Raw genomic sequence first — 16,935 nt, forward strand, 5'->3', positions numbered from 1 at the left:
TTCTAACCATCATATTTAAGAGATATGAATGTACTATAAAAAGGTCAGATATATTCGTCTAAAATAAAAATCCAGTAAAAACCCTTTGTATAGCGCTTACAAATACGGTTGCTTCTTCCAGAATGAACCTTTTTTTTAGGAAACGTACTCTAATGAAAGACTGAGAAAAAACAGTACGGTTCTACACTTCTGACACACAATTTTGCATGTAATCTTTATGCCAGATCAGAGGTCTCAGTGGTCTACAAGGATTATAATTTGTGACCTACAGGTAGCACAAGTATCTCAGTAGCAAACGCAGTAACTGAGTTGTCTTTCTAGAATTGCTAGGATGTGCATGTTCTACGCTGTGCATCGCAGCAGGCACATTTGTGCTTTGTTATTTATTGATGAGTCAAATTTGTGATTAGACATCACCTGCATTTCGGCAGCAAGTGCTTTAACCAACAGAGTTCTCTCACCGTCAGGATGCCCTGAAAACTGCTAGTCTCAAAAAGAATATTTAAAAATGCAGCCTGTGAGCAATTAAGCCCAAAAATATTGAGTAGGATTTTTTTTTTTTTTAATTGTTGCCAACTTCTTTGGGGTAGAGTTTTTTTTTTTAAAGAAAACGTGTAAAATGACTGTGAGAATCTACTCCCGACACGCAAGTTTGCTTTCTTAAATCATGTGCAGCGAATACTAGCCGCACGGAGCACCTTCAGATATTTTACTGCCACACAGCATGCCTATCCTGCCCCTTCCTGGGTGCCAGGCGCTGCAATAGTTGTGGCATTCACTGGCCAGTGTCTCCATGTGTCATCCAAAGGACAGGAAAGCTAAGTCACTTGTCTCAATCATGGGTGGAGATTCAACTGCAAAGGCACCTCATGGAAGTCTAAAAGCTAATATGGACAGACTGCGGGAGTGGTTTGCTTAACCTGAATGTTTTGAATGTTACTGAAATATTCTACTGTGCATACTGTATGTTGGGGTGATTCAGCGCTATATAAAATTATAAAATAAAATAAATAAACAAATATACAGATTTAATTTACCATGTGGCATTTGTTTCTACAGGTATTTTGTGAATACAATTTGAGCGCTCTATGTGTTACTGTATTGTAATTAGCGGTTGCCTTCTTTGTGGTTTGTGTACTTGGTAGGTTAGGGTAAAGGGTTAGCTATATTTTTTGCATTCTGAATTTGATTTGTTAATTTTCACTTTCCTTGTTCATTTTGCATACATTTCATTGTGTTTTTAAAGCATTGTTTCAGTGTGCTTTTTTCGTGCAGTGTGAATGGTTTTCAATGTTTCTCGAGACATCTGACTGCAGATCGCTTTCAGTGCTTTTTATTCCAAGCTTTACGCGTTGAATTTCCTGTTCTTTTCAGGATTTCAGTTCACCCATTTACAGATACGCTACAGCATTTAAGACGATCATGAAAGCCAGTTTACGACTAGAAGAGGAATTCAGACACTGCCAAAGCCTACGAGGTTGACGGTGATGAGGGTTCTGGCACTCATTTCTCTATCAGAGAGGAATCCTCAGATAATTCAGATTCCTGTGATGATGGTTAATCATCTACTGTTGCCAAGTCAAGTTCTTTTTCTGCTGAGCTAGTAATGCAAGCTCCAAGTAGAATGGTACCTCAAGTTTACCCTCAATCTTGTAGTCTTGTGACTGCTGGAGCAAGAGCAAACTATCAGCTAAGGTGAAGTCCAGCCTATTCTTAAGCTTTTTTCTGGAGTAGCAGGTTTTTCTATGAACACAGGTAATTAGCCACCAATTGCTTTTTCAGTGTATTTGTGAGTGGTGAGTTAGCTGTTCACACTAACCTCCATGTCGAGCAGTATTTGAGGCAGTAAAGATTCTACAGCTACAGTCTCTACCAGAAAGAGCATTATCAAAGGCAAGTAACTTGTTCGTCTGATAGAACTCTAGCTGCAGATTCCTCACCTTCTGAATAGATACCAAAGCAGTACCTATTTGGAAATGGATCGTGAATGGACTCAAACCAGAATGTCCTGCAGGACCGAGTGGACATGCGAATCTGACTGTCCAAATAATAGTGCTTCTTAAACGCATAAAGGGAGCTGCCTGCCATAGGTCTTCGAGAGGGACTGCATATGCTAATGGAAAGGTAGCATCTTTGGCCCTGGTAGAATGAGAATGCAGTCTTTCTGAAGGCTGATTTTTGGCCAATGCATAGCAGGTCTTAATGCAGAGCACGATCCATTGGAAGACTGTTCTCTTCTGCACTGCCTTGCCTTTTTTCATTCCAGAGAACCCCACAAAGAGCTGATCATCCACCCGGTTTTCCTTGGTAAGATCAATGTGTAAACTGAGCGCCCTTTTGGGATCCAAGCGATGGAGCCTCTCCTCCTCCTTAAAGGGGTGAAGTGGAGCACAGAACGGCGGCAATGTGATGATTTGACCAATGTGAAACAACGTCACAACTTTACGTAGAATTGATGCCTGCTTCTGCAGAATCAGTTTGTTTGGGAAGAAGATAGTGTATGGTGGATTGACAGAGAAGCTGAAGCTCATTCACTCGCTGTGCCGAGGTGCTGGAAACGAGGAACCTTTTAATAGTAAGGAGCCGTAAGGGTAAACTATGAAACAGCTCGAGCAGAGTGCAAATCATGTAAGTGAGGACTAGATTCAAGTCCAATTGGGGCATTACAAAGTGAGGAGGGGGAAACATGTAGCCCTTTCAAGAATCGTATCACAACTGGTGACTTAAAGTAATGAGGGTTGATATGGCAACCATAAGAAGGCCGAAATGGCCAAAAGATAACCTAAACCATGCTCAAAGCAAAGCCTTGCCAGGCAAGAGAAAATATAAAACAACAGCATGTCAGATAAATTAGCCTGGAGGGGGTCAATCTTGTGTGTGCCACATCAAACCATAAATCTGCGCAACAGAAGATCTTTTCGGAGAGGCAGCCTGATTGGAACACAGATGCTCATGTCCAGGAGTTCTGGATATCACACTCTTCGTGCCCAATCCAGCCCCCCTAGGATGACTTAGGCCTGGTCTCAACGGAAAGGCATATAGGAGTCCAGAGTTGCACTCGAGGGGGAATGAGTCTCTGAGCAACATACTTCTTGGCAACTTCAAAAAGCATAAGTGCTGGCATTGCACATTCTCAACAGTGGCAAATAGATCAAGCCAAAGATTCTCCCTAATCAAGGAAGATGATGAAATCTGACCAATGCTCGGAAGCTTTCCCTTGATGTTGGGCCCACTAAGACTTAAGGTCCCACTGCAGATCCTGCATATGCCACCTCTTGCAACACACCAGCAGGATGTAATAGGCCATTGATCCCAACAGCCTCAGCGTCGATCTCACTGACATCTAAGAGCGAGGCTGAAATATCGGAATCGTAGGTGAAATGTCCTGGACTCTTTCCTGCGGGCAAAGCATGAAACCAAACCATGTCCAAATTGGCTCCGATAAAGGGGAGCATCTGGGAAGGAGTCGGGTGTGACTTCAGCACGTTGATGGTGAACCCCAAAGATGATAAAAGGTTTGTTGTAGTCTGGAGGTGGTCGACGATTTCCTGTGGAGAGACTGCCTTTAACAGCCAGTCGTTATGGTAGAGGAAGACCAACACCTCTGACCTCCAAAGGTGTGCTGCCACCACCAGCATCACTTTGGGGATACTCCCGAGGGACAATGGTGAGACCACAGGGGAGCACAACAAACTGAAAATGAGCCTGTCCCACCTCAAATCACAGGTAGTGCTGGTCGGCAGCCAGGACAGATAAATGGAAATAGGGTTCCCGCAGGTTCCATGACACCATCCAGTCCCCTGAGGTGAGGGCAAACAAGACCTGGACTAGGGTGAGCATTTTGAGTTTCTCCTTCTGGAAGAAAGTGTTGAGAAGGCGCAGGGATAGAATAGGCAGCTGGACTCCATCTTTCTTGAGCACAAGAAAGTAGCAGGGAATAACTACCATGACTTATTTGTGGTGCAGCTACCCTCTCAATAGCCCTTTTGGCCAAAAGGGCCTGCGTCAAAATGGAGAGATGGTCCTCCTTTAGGCGCTGGGGGAAAGGGGCAGCAGTGGAAGGTGCAGTGGGGAAGAAAGGAAGGATAAGACGTAGCCCCTGTAAACGATCTGTGGAACCCAACTGTTTGAGGTAATTGCCTGCCATCCCAGGTAGAATTGGTGGATTCTGCCTCCCATGGGGTAGCTGTGCTCCTGTAGGAGCACGCTAAAGAGGTTTGGCAGTTGGGGCTACGGTCCTGGCCACAGGCATGGTGGGCACCCCAGCCTCACCATGAAACTGCAGAGTTCCTTGTGGAGGCTGGGCAGGCTGACAGTATGGAGCACCTCAGCTAAATCCACAAACGGAGCAGTGGAATTGTTGCAGTTGACCGAGGTAAGGTAGAAAAGCTCAGAGTGAGCTGTAGCCCTGCTCTCCTTTAAATGCTCTAGAGCAGAATCAGCCTTGTTCCTGAACAGGCGAGTCCCATCAAAGGCCATATCCACCAAGGAGGACTGGACATCACCACAGAACCCAGTCGAGTGCAGCCACGAATGGTGTCGAATGGCAACACTGGTACCTAGGGTCCGCCCAATGAAATTGGTTGTGTCCAAACCAAAACGAATTGTGTACTTGGCTGCATCTCGACCATCTTGATTCGCCTGAGCAAGAACAAGACTAAGGGTCTTTGGGCACACCAGGGAGGACTTGTACCACAGAATTCCAAAAGTCATGGAAGCAGCGTCCCAACAAGCAGCTGGCGTTAACAGATTAGAGGGCCAGAGTGGTGGAAGAAAAGACATGTTTGTCAAACGTTTCTTCTTGCTTAGATTCCCTGTCGGAGGGAGTTACAGAAAATGTGTTGTAAATAGATCGGCTCATAGAGGCTTCCACCACTATTCTTTCAGGTGAAGGGTGCTAGGAGAGAAAAGCAGGGCGATGGTGCCTGGAAATGTGTCATTTGACTAGGGGACCAGAACAAGACTTGGTCCAAGTCCCCATTAAAGTGCCTCGTTAAATGAAGAAGGGACTCAGAATATGTTTGTCCTAGTTGAGGACTTCTGTCATGACGTTGGTTTTAACCTTCAAGGTAGGGAGCTAGAAGTCAAGTACTTCAGCTGCATTACGCATTACCATGGCGCAGGAAGCAGATTCTTTTGTGGCCTGGGCTGTAGGTGAGAAGAGACCCGTTTCTGAGGAGGCATCGAGACCAGTAGTCTACTATAAATCCTCGTACCAAGTATCATCCTGGTAGGGTTGAGCAAACTCATCACCCAGGTTATGGTCATTATCAGAGTCCGTTCCAAAAAGAGGAATACAGAGTGTGTGTTCTCCCTTGTCGAGGTGGTAAATCAAGTGGGGGGGGGCTAGGTGCTTCTGGCATGACGTCAGTCGAAGTTGGACAGACATTAAAGAGAGAACTATGGGGGCCTCATTCTCTAGTGTCAATAGCATCGGCATTGGCATCTAAGTGTCCTAGACCGGCAGAGGTTGTGGTGCCAGAGGAGGGGTTGGGACAAAAGCCAGAGGTTAGACTTGCTCAGCGGGCCTAAATGGCACAGAGAGTGAATTTGCGGCAGTATTCCAGATGAGAGGCCTCTCAGCTCCTTCGCGCCCGAAAGCGTGCCAGTGGGAGTCGTCAGGTATCTGATGAGCAGCAGCATGGCTGAGCAGAACTCTTCGATCTGATGTGCAGTGGCTGTCGGCCCCAGAAACTCAGTAAGTGCCGGAACCAGTTGCGGAATCAGCTCCAAAGTCGGGCGACTGACAGCAAGATCAAGAGGTGTGCACCACCCCCACGCCTGGTCAAATACAAGGACACGAGGGAGCAGAACATGGCAAGGAGTCTTTTTATGCTTGCTGATGTTAAGTTTTGCTTCGTGGTGCCTGATGGCCTTTGGATTCATTGACGCACAGTCGCTGCAGGCGTTGAAGTTGTGGCTTCACCCCAGATACCACGAGCATACCTTGTAGAGCGCTGTCACAGACATTTGTTTGGCACAGTATGTACAAGGCTTAAAGCCTGCCGTTTTTGAGGGCGACATCCCTTGCACAGTGAAGAAAAAGATTGGGGTAAAATTCTCAGAGAGACATGAATGAAGCTTCGGATTCGCGTTTGGTGCTGCAGAAAGAAATTAATCTACATCAGCATGCAGGGTTGATGCCTATATAGCTCCGCAAGTCATTTTCGGAGCAGAATGGCATCAGTGTGGATCTGCACAGCGCCACCTGCCAGTGTAGTTTCCAGATCTCGTCTGATGTCTTGGGAATATTTAAAAGGTGAGGAATGTGTGGCTTGAAGTCTCCATCAGAAATGTAAACATTTGGCAAGAAAGTAGCCTTTGGTGTTTAACATGGGATGACTGCTGTTTAAGCAGTACGTCAAAAGCAAGAGAGGTTGGTATGATATCAATATCTGCCTACTTTATGGAAGCTCTACCAACTGCCCTACATCCTCTCAGTAAACACCGCAAATGACTAGCATTTCATCACTTGACTGCCCTGAGTTTTTAGGTACCAGTGAAAGAACTGTTTGGGATATTGTGTGTCCAGTACTGGAAGGAAGTTGTTTCTAGAGCCACTCCTGCTTGAGGAACAATCAAGAGCAGTAGAAAATGGGTTCCCACTGAGCTGTTTTTTAAAATGCGTGCAGTGCCTAATACTGCGAAGACCTTCTATCCATCAAGTGCCAAGACCACAGGCAAGTGTAGCTTTTTAAACCAATACGTAATAGGACAACACCACCAGAGTCAGTGTACGGTTAAATGGCTGAAGTGCAGAAGCCCAACTGTGTTCTTTACTATAATAAACACATGGGTGAGGGTGACAAGCATAGCCAGATGGTTCATCCTTACAATAATGCTCATAGGATCTGCATTTGGTATAAGAATCTGTCAGAACACATGATGCAATTAGCAACTTACAACATGTATTTTGTACATTACAGTTCAACTACCAATTGCAAGATGTGTCTTGAATTTGAGAAGGTCATCAGCAACCTTGTTTCAGTTGAAGGTCAGTACACTGAGTTAGAGTGTGTTTCACGGTTGATTGGGCAACCCTTTTCCAAACATGTTCCTATAAAAGGGAAGAAAACATCAACCTTATCAGAGGAGTACAGTTTGTGCCAGAAAGAGAATTAAGTCAGAGACTAGGTACAGCTGTTCCCTGTCTCCGTCAAATTCTGCCCTGTGCTACCTTGTTTCAATTTGAACCACACAAAGTGGAAATGTGGGGAGAAAAAGAAGTTTTAGGGTGGCGCTCATTGCTCTGGACTTTTATTTTTTATGGACCTTTCCCCCCACTGTTCTTTGACAGGTAAATGATTTAGCCTAAGTGAAGTTTGTTTCAAATGTGTGCTCATAATATAGATAACTGAAAAACTATCTTGATTTCAGAAAAGTAACATGGCTGAGGGTGAATTGAACAGTGTGAAGGACTTTGAGTAACTAGCATTTTGGTTTCTGGAAGTGAGATTGTGTGGCTAGAGTTTTACTGAGTGGTGGTGTGCTCATGTTGCAAGTGGTAGTGAGAGTACTATGCAACTTACATTGTGTATGGTGGTAAAGAGTTCAGTGCAGGTTGTGTTTTCTATAATTCTGGTGAAATGGCTCTGTGGTGGAAGTCAGTGTGTTATGTGAGTGACTGGTCGCAAAAGTGAGCACGCTAATAAAGTTGCTGCCTTGAAAAGTCATCAATGCTCACATGGATGTGATCCATGTGCCAAACCAACCTTTTAGATGGACGGCTGGGTGTAGTGGTCAGATTAGTGTGCATTGATATGGGTGCAATTGGTGGTTTTCTGTAAAGTATGAACATTTTGACAGAGGAAAGGGCAACATATATGCCTTTAAAAAGCAGACATTTTGATTAACTGACTTGATGGTATATTTAGGAACTGGGAAGAGCCTCACCCAGGAAATCCTACCATCCAAAGGTACTTCTGTGAACTGGAGACTGGGAGGAAATCTTGACTTTTGTGGCTTTTATTGATAATAGCACATTATCTTACCCCGAATGTCCCAAAAATGTAAAAAAAAATTCATTTAAAAACACATTTCTGACCACATTTATGTAAGGGAAATATCTGCCAATACTGGCCAATAGCAAAGATGCCCTTCATTCCCACTTATCTCCCGATAATTACAGAACACCACATGTGGGTGGATGTAACACACTTGTTGGCACATAACCAAAACCTTTAGCTTGCCATTATCACATTCTCACTATTGTCCTAGTTTTTAAGTTTCCTGTTGCAGACGACAGGCCGAGCCAAATAAGTGGTGTATAGTGAAATCCACGCAAATCATCTCACTCTGGAATCCAAGGAGTGTCTGGTTTTCAGAAATGAATAGGTTTAGTTGGTTTCCCGCAGAGCCTGGGCCAAATCCGACAGGCACAGGCATCACCAGAATGGGTTAACTTGAAAGGCAAAATGTTTCCTTGTTGCGGGCAACAGAGAGGACCAACTACACAAGTGAGGGACTGTTTTTATCAGACGAAGTGTGAGAACACAAAATAATAGAACATTTGTTATTATAAATTGAATTTGTCTCAATTTTTGGCGTCCAAATATAAGCCAGTAAGCAAGAAAGAGCATATTTTACTAAACACCCTTTCAACCATGATATTATGGTTAACTCGAAATTCACATTTGTATAAACAGCCACTACTCTTATGCACTATCCTGGTCACATTTCACAAATCCCTGGTTTACTTCATGCCCATTTTTCTTTCATTGGGTTTTATCATGTGAATTGATGCTTGGCCAGCACACAATTAAAATAAGCAACAAACACATATATCCTTGTGATCAATCGAGTCATGGTATATTCTTTTTTTAATTGACCATAGGAGCAAATAATAGCTATCTAAAATGTTGCCACCATTTCTATTTTTTCTACTTATTTCCATTATTTCTTTGAGTTCAAGAATTCGTTTCTTTGAGAAAACCATGAACGATCTACGCAAATGGATCCCATTTTGAATTCAGACTTTTGTCTACTTTTCAAAAATGTATACCTTTCTGATTTTACAAATGGGTTTTACACCTGTGTCCACCACAAACTGTAAGTGGATAAAAAAAAACAGAAAAATAGCAACAATCAACTATAGTTTAGAAAATTGCAAAAACTGTAGTAAAAAATGACTTTTTTTTCCCCACAACTCTGCCTCTTCATGGAAACCAGGAAGAGGGTGATCTTAGCATAACAACTTTAATTGATGCCATTTGTAGAAAAAAGACGGAGCATATTTTTACATAACACTTTTCCCCAATTCCCCGACTCCCCCCCCAAAAAAAATCTTACTTCATTTTGGCTATTTATTTCAGTTCCCTCAAAAGAAATCCACAAACAATTTTCAGTTACTATATACAAACGGAACAACACTTCCAGCACGTTGCGTCAGGTGTTGACTTAGTGCAGAGAAATGAAACCTGCCAAATTCTTAACTAATAACTACTCTTGGCTCGCAGAAGGAGCAAAAATGTGAGAGCGAGAGGTCACAGGATGTTATGGATACCTTCATTACATTTTACAAAATGAATAGTGTTTTATCTAAAATCTCATAACAAAGGACAAGTGTGTTCTTGTAGCTTACATTCCGCGAACGGAGTATCTGCCATGAATGCTCAGGGCTGGTTCACATTACGGTAAACCACTGCAAGAGTCTGCGTTTTCTGGAAGCCTCAGCTTTCCCAACAAACAGTGGCTTGCTCCTCCAATTCAAAACCAATTGGCATGAGCGTCTTTTAGGAACAGGAGCAGTGCTGTCAAAAACTATTGCTCATTAATGGTGATAAAGTCACTTGGCTTAGGTCTACTTCAGTGCCTCTGCAAATCTAGCCCAACTGGGCCAGAACTGGCACTGTCTATAAAGCCAATGTCTCGGAAAAGGTAGTAGCAGAAGCCTACCCATCACATCTAGGTAACCACACTAAAAGGTTGGTGACAGTAGTGGAGGCCCGTCAGATTGGGGGAAGGGGCGGCAAAAACTGGGCAGAGTTCTTCACATGCCTTTGAGACCTCTGAAAGGACAGTTGGGCAAGAACCCTAGAATGATGTGAACTACTGGCCTAAAGATTGAAGCTGCTCATACTAAGCACAGTAAGCAAGTTAGTGTGTGCTGGTGCCTCTGGCATTAAAGGTGCTGCACACGTTAATAGTGCTACTGCAGGTAGATTTATTTGCAAGCTCGCAAAGTGAAGATCATTCTCTTTTTTGTAGCAGAAAAGCTAAGAAACAGTTTGGAGATCCCCTTAAGCGGAGGACCAGTAACGAAAATATATTAACGGTTATGTACAAACAAGTGAATCGATCAGTCAGGTACCAGTTTCTTTCTTTGTTTATTATTCATACAGAAAACAAACAGGGGCCATCCAAAGTAAAAAAAAAAACAACAAAAAAACAGGAAATGGAGTAGGCTTCCTCTATGCACATTGCCTGTTACTGTTTGGTAGATATTCAAGATGGTCGGGCCAGCATCTTATGAAAAGACTAGACCAATTCAGAAAAGTCTCCTGGCACGTAGTTAATTGGAACATATGGTTTTTCTATCCCTTGCAGTGGAGAGAGGGAAGACCGGCCAATGGCAATACCAATTAAGTGTGATAGCACACAGTTTTAAATATTTGGTGATTCACATTATGCAGGATCCACAGGTGTGTTGGAACCTTAACCTAAGTCGCCTGGGGGAGAGCTTATATAAAGATCTCCTGGGTTGCACTTCTTATATGTAGGTAGATTAATCGCTTTCAAGAAGATGGCTCTACCCCACCTGATAAGTATCCTGCCAAAAGTATTCGTTTGGAATCCAAGCTGTTTTTTTGTATTATATTATTTTTTTTCAAAGGAGGTCGGGAATATATCAGTTCTCTCCTTTGAAAGGTCACATGGAGCATCCGATGAACCCAAAGCTATATTCAATCAGTTTATGAGGAGGACTGACTTGGCAGACATTAGGTTGTAAGTTGTAATAATGAGCCTCGCAGTTATTGGATTTTCGGTCAGTGTGACCCTGCAATCCAAAGGGAACTTAATCACTTTATGAAACTTTGCCTATTTAGTCATTCCTATTTGCGAATCTTACGCCAGCCTCCATTCTACCTGTTAAGACCATAGTCTGCTGAGGAGGAGACACCCCTTCAAGAAAAAAATAAAATAAATGAGATTGTGTAGGTGGGGACATCCATAAAAAATGGGAATAAAATGCAGCACAGGAAGGATATGGGCTGCAGAGGCACCAAACACATCCTGGATTCGGCCCTTCTTCTTCCCAGGATGCTGTGCCACTCTTCATGCCACTGTACTAAAAACAGATTAAGAAAGAGTGGCTTGTTTTGAGGAAGAGCATCTCTTTAAACAAAAGACAGATGGAAGAAGGATGAGCAAGAGAAGCCATCATTACACACAGAATTCCCTACGGAATAAACACAAGCACTAAGCATGCGTCGGTGATTGTTCAGCAACAAAACGCCCTTCAACCGTTCATACACACTTGTGATCCTTAAATCCAACTGAGAAGAGGATCTTGGTCTGATAGACTAACATAACTGTCTCTGTACAATATGGCATCCTGTGAGTTGGCTAGATTTGTTCGATTGAGATTAATATTTCACAGGATAGATTATTCCCATAAGGACCATATGAAAATGGCTAAGAGAACATCCCTTAGCAGTCTTTGATGAACATCTATGGGAGGGGCTTCTTTTAAGCCTTGTGTTGATCATCTGGCTACCCAAAGCTCCTGCTTCAAAACTGCTCACACACCTGCAGCAGTTCCTAGGTGAATCAACTTGTCTCTTAATTTACCTCTTCTGAGCATTATTAAGGAAGAAAGATATACCCATGGGACACCTTATAATTATGGTGCTCCTTCTCATACAACAAGATATAGCTAAATACTGGAGATTGCCCACACCCCGCCTCTTCAGGAACAGTTGAAAGGAATGGACAGATATTTAATATTTTAAGCAATTATTTATAGGGTTATAGGCGTTTGACAAAAGCATGATAAATGGAAAGAATGCTTCCAGATTTGTCATGGATTTAATGCACAATCATGTGTTTTACCAATTCACTCTGTGACTTATTCCTATCCATTGATCAGAGATTGTCTCAATTGTAGATCTCCTCTACTTGAAAAGCGACCGATGATATGGTTGCTATACTTCCATGACAATAAAATGTTGTATTAAAAAATCATGCCTTGGGCACGTGGGAAAGCAATCAAGAACAGCTGCTACTTATATTTGGGCTCACAGAGATCTGGTTCCAGTGACAACCCAATCACCATTTTTAATTTGTTTCATAGTCATCCATAAAAACAGAGAATCTGCAACGAAATCTAAAACTTGTTTTTCTCCTACTTGGAGTGTGTAGTCATACGTTGCGAAATAAATCTAAAGAGCTCCTTCTCATATTAGTCGCCATCATTGTCCAATGTACATTCCATGATATGTAGTTGAAATGCGCAATCTGGCCTTGTACCTTCAGTCAAAAACAGTGCAAAACTCTATTAAAGGAGACAGAAATTCAGCCTCAGAACTGATTAAGGAAGAGTGCATTAGGGTTCACTCAAGCATGGAGTGGTCTTATTGAAAGTGGGCCACATTGTGAACTTGTCTCCACATAACCAGGAAAACAGAGTATTTTACAGTGCACATTCAAGCTAGGTCTGACCATTCACTGATCAACCCCCTCTAATCTAGCCTCTTCTGTGAACTAGGAGTGGGGGAAAAATTCCACTCCAACAGCAGAGTTTTGCCCATTTTTACCCATTTTTGCCCATTTTTACGCTCCACTTGAAGAGTTCCGGTAAAACTCTGCCAACGACCGCATGCCACCAACCGCCCTATTCAGAATCTTTCCTCACACTTGACTCTCCAACATTAGGTTGGCGAGTGCGAATTTGCAGCCCCTAGCCTGAATTTCAAGCACTAGAACGCCTCCCGGCGAGATTTCTCAACCTGCTCAATCACAGCAGGTTGCTACCGTTCACACTGAGTAAGCTGCTGCTCACGGTGAGAAAGCTGCAGCTCGAGTAGAAAATCTACTCACTCGAGTGGCACAAAGAAGCATTGCCCTCTGGCACACCATATGGTGCAGTTAGTGCTGATTTCACACCACGGAACAAGCTACAGCAGTAAAAATCAGCGCAAGCAGCGTGACGTGCCAAAATCCAGCTGCCCGTGGAAGTCCGCAGAATTTCGTGGAGTTTTTTAGGTAACTCTGCATTATTCCACTGAGTGAAACTCCACAAGTTTCACCCACCCCTGTCGCAAGAGTGAAGAATGAAAGGGAAAGACTCCCAACAATTTATAAATCAGCAGTTTTAAAGCTACATATAAAAAATGAGCCACAGATCCGGATTAAATACCATCACCCAGAAAATATCAAACACGCTCAGCAAAATGTCACCAGGCTCACTAAGGAGGCCTGTACAAAGAATCAAGTACACTAACAAACATACCGGTATAATAATAAACAAGCTAAAGTTAAGACAAAATTCAAGTACCTAGGAAACAAATAACATGCCTCACTACCAGAAGATAACATGGCTGGCTGTAGGAGTCATAGAGAAGCACCCAAAACCAGTTAGGTACGCAAAAAAAGGTGTAGCATGCCAAATACAACCATAAAGCCCTAAACGAAACAAAGGACATCTTCAACATCTACCAAGAAATGGTTAAACATCACATTTTGAAAAATACACCTGTCTCTCCTTAGTAGCACTATTGGGACCATCTTGAATATTTTCAAAACAAAGGCGTCAAACATATTCAAAATCAACACAACTGCAAGCAATTCAACACCTTTATTAATCCAGGTACACAAACCTGAATCTCTTCAATCATTACTCATCGCCTCTTAATGCGAGTTCCCTGAATTTAAAAGGCAGCCTGACAAAGTAATAGCAGTAGAACATTACAAAAAGAATGCTCACAGCTACATTGGCGATTTTGTGGAGGGGAAGGAGCAGTAGCTGAGGTTAATCTTTCCTATGATGCTTTATAAAGACTTTGCAACATGGATGGGAAGATATTTTCAATTTCTTTAGATGAGTGGTTCTTAACCTGTGGTTGCAGGACCCCCGGGGGCCGCAAAACCTAATCAATGGGTCTGTGACTGGTTAGAAAATCATATATTAACAAATTATTAAAGTGTATATAAATAAAGGAGCAAAATGTAGAACTGAAAAATATAAAAAGTTCTGTAAATGCGAAGGAGTTTGAAACTAGAGCCTACAAATTGAGTGAGTAGCCTCAGATTGCTTCATGGGAGCAGTGCAGGTGCTATTCTAAAAGAACAAAGTATGGATGATGTGTGTCCTCAACTGGATTTAGAAAAGCTACAATCTTCCCATAGCATTTTTTATATATATTAGTTTGTTAATTATATAACATATTTAATTGTTTGTATATTTGTTTGATGAATGCTTGTTTTTGTATTTTGATGTATTTTTTTTAAATTCAAATGATTGAGAATGCTTAGATTGGGGTCCCCGACTTCCAATATTTACTCACTGGGGAATCCCTGGATTCCATTAATGATTCAGTAGAGGTCCCCAGGGTCCAGTAACAAATAAGTGAGGGCCCACAGAAGCTAAGAACCACTGCTTTAGCTGTTCTCCTGCTTGTACCTGGAGGCAGTGGTGCTGTAGGTGATGAAGGATGCCAGCCTCATAATGCAATGCAATTGCAAGTTGAGATTACTGACAGACTGAAAAGGGTGTGATTGTATCAGGAGATACAGTGATTACGGTGGACACAGTGGAGGGGAGCTGAGTTTTAAAGAAATAGATTTCTTGCAGTCTTGGAGGAATTAAGCATGAAGGAACACGGGTACATCCAGTGACGATACCCAGTTAGAAACGTAAGCACGGAGGGGTGGTCAACAATGTGAAATTCTGTGGTGAGGTCATGCAGGATAAGAAAAAGGAAAGGAGCATGAAGAATAATTTGGGAAAAATGCAAATGGTGGAATCCAGATTGGGTTAGGTAGGTTTTTGGGGAGTAAGGCTCAAGAAGAAATGTTTTAACATTAGGTTCTCATTATAGGTGAAGCCTAAAACCTGCATAAGTATTCTCAATATGCAGGAATAACACAATATTTCAAGTTTTGTCCTGAGGAATTCCCAAATGTTTTTCCTCCTATCCTGGGTCTATTTCCCCCGCTAACATTTCGCCGGGTTTTTCCTAGCAAAAAAGTGCAATAGAGGCCGAATCTAAGGTGTGATTTTTTTCTGCAACACTTTATAAATTTTGACTCAAACGCCGGTTTCCGCTCTAATTGCAATTACATTGAAAATAATGTTGCAGACAAAGTTGTTGAAGTATTTCAGAGAAGCAAGGAAAATAAGGAAAAAGGAATAAGGAATAAGGGTCTCCATTGTCTGCTAGTCTCTTGAAAAAGGAGATTACCACAGGAGACCTGAAGGGTTGTGGCTAGATTTCTGAATGGAGACGATGAATAAAATCTCTAGAAATCAGGGAAAGTACTCTGGCAAAGAGAGCAATAGACTGGATTATACAGGATTGCCAAAGGAGCCAGAGAGTTCACAGATGGTTAAGCGGAAAAAGGGAGATTCTGCAAGAGCAAAATCGGGTAGTCACTTTCCAACAGACTAATCTGTATTGCTGTAAGCGAGGGAGCACAAGAACCACATTTCAAATTGGGGTAAAGTCGGTGGGATTAAAGTCAAGTAAGGTGGTTTTAGTGAAAGGCAACTGTAGTGATGAAGGTATTGGGGACTTTTGCAGATTTACAAAAGCATAACATCCTCCACTTGTAGAGGGTGAGAGAACAAAACTGACGTGTAATGCAGGATTGTACAAATATGACATGGGGTGAAAATCAAAGTGAACTAAATTGTGCCATTGAAGATTTCACTGGAAATGTGGCTCGTGAGAGGAGAAAGGGCATGACAGGTTTAATAAAGTAATAAAGGATGGGCAGTTTTTTTGTTTTGACCTGGGAATCAGTGGGAATGTCTTTTGAATTAGGACATGGTCAGAAAGCGGGGGCTATGAAAGTTGAGGACACCAAAGTTCTTCTGTATGAAGCAAAAAAAGGAATGCATGGGAATTTCCAACACAACAAATCCTACTACAAGACAGCCATACTATTTCCCTTGATGAGTACTCGAGCACTTTCTTTTTCAGCGCTGAAAGTATCCAGTCTGCAGACAAGATACACAAAATTAGCTATTTTGAGGAGAGCCTGCTCTGCTCCTTAGAGTATACATCCATTGTAGGATTTGGTTAAACCCTCAAATCAATATGCAGTAGTAACCAAAATCCTTCCTAAGGGATTTTTATAGAGCTCTACGAACCTGAAGGGCAGAGTGATAGAAAGGTCGCTACTCTTTTGGACTTGGCAAAGTGTCTATCAACCGCAGGATAAGGTAATAACAAGGAGGAAGCACCAAACAAGGAAGAATATAATGTTCTTGGAAACTAGATTACCATCTTGCATACATCAACTATCAACAATAAAAAAGAGAAAGGTAAACTTTACAAACTGAGAAGAAACTAATCGGGTGGCTTATGACACCACAACAATCGCATTCACATGTATAACAATCTTTGCTGCCATAACATTTCATACTTTTTATACTTGCATATCAACTGCCTTTCCTTTTTCCTCCAATAGGAGTGCTCATGTTAAGTTTAAAAGTATTGTAAATCACTTCGCAGATTCATTACTCTTTCTTTTGGTGATGTACGTCTCATGCGGTTTTGGCAGATTAATGCTATAGAGGTGTATGCTTACTACAATTGTACTTGGTAACTTACATTTTTAAAATCAACAAAAGAGTTGTTTAAAAAGACAAATAAGGACATGTATGTTTCCTGAAAACCTGAGAAAGATTCTGCAACTTTTCAAACAAATAAGTGCTATCAATAAATGAAAAATTAAGCATACACTGAAAAATCAATAACAATAAGGAAGTTG

The 16,935-nt window shown here is 42.1% G+C and overlaps 1 protein-coding gene across 1 annotated transcript in view; it reads right to left on the reverse strand.

Annotated features, from left to right (window-relative positions):
* Nucleotides 1–16,935, reverse strand: part of NDFIP1 (Nedd4 family interacting protein 1) — a 176,799-nt gene that overhangs the window by 19,471 nt on the left and 140,393 nt on the right. The window lies entirely within an intron of this gene.

The sequence above is a fragment of the Triturus cristatus genome, chromosome 7 (assembly GCF_964204655.1).
Source record: "Triturus cristatus chromosome 7, aTriCri1.1, whole genome shotgun sequence".
In the NCBI taxonomy this organism is placed as follows: domain Eukaryota; kingdom Metazoa; phylum Chordata; class Amphibia; order Caudata; family Salamandridae; genus Triturus; species Triturus cristatus.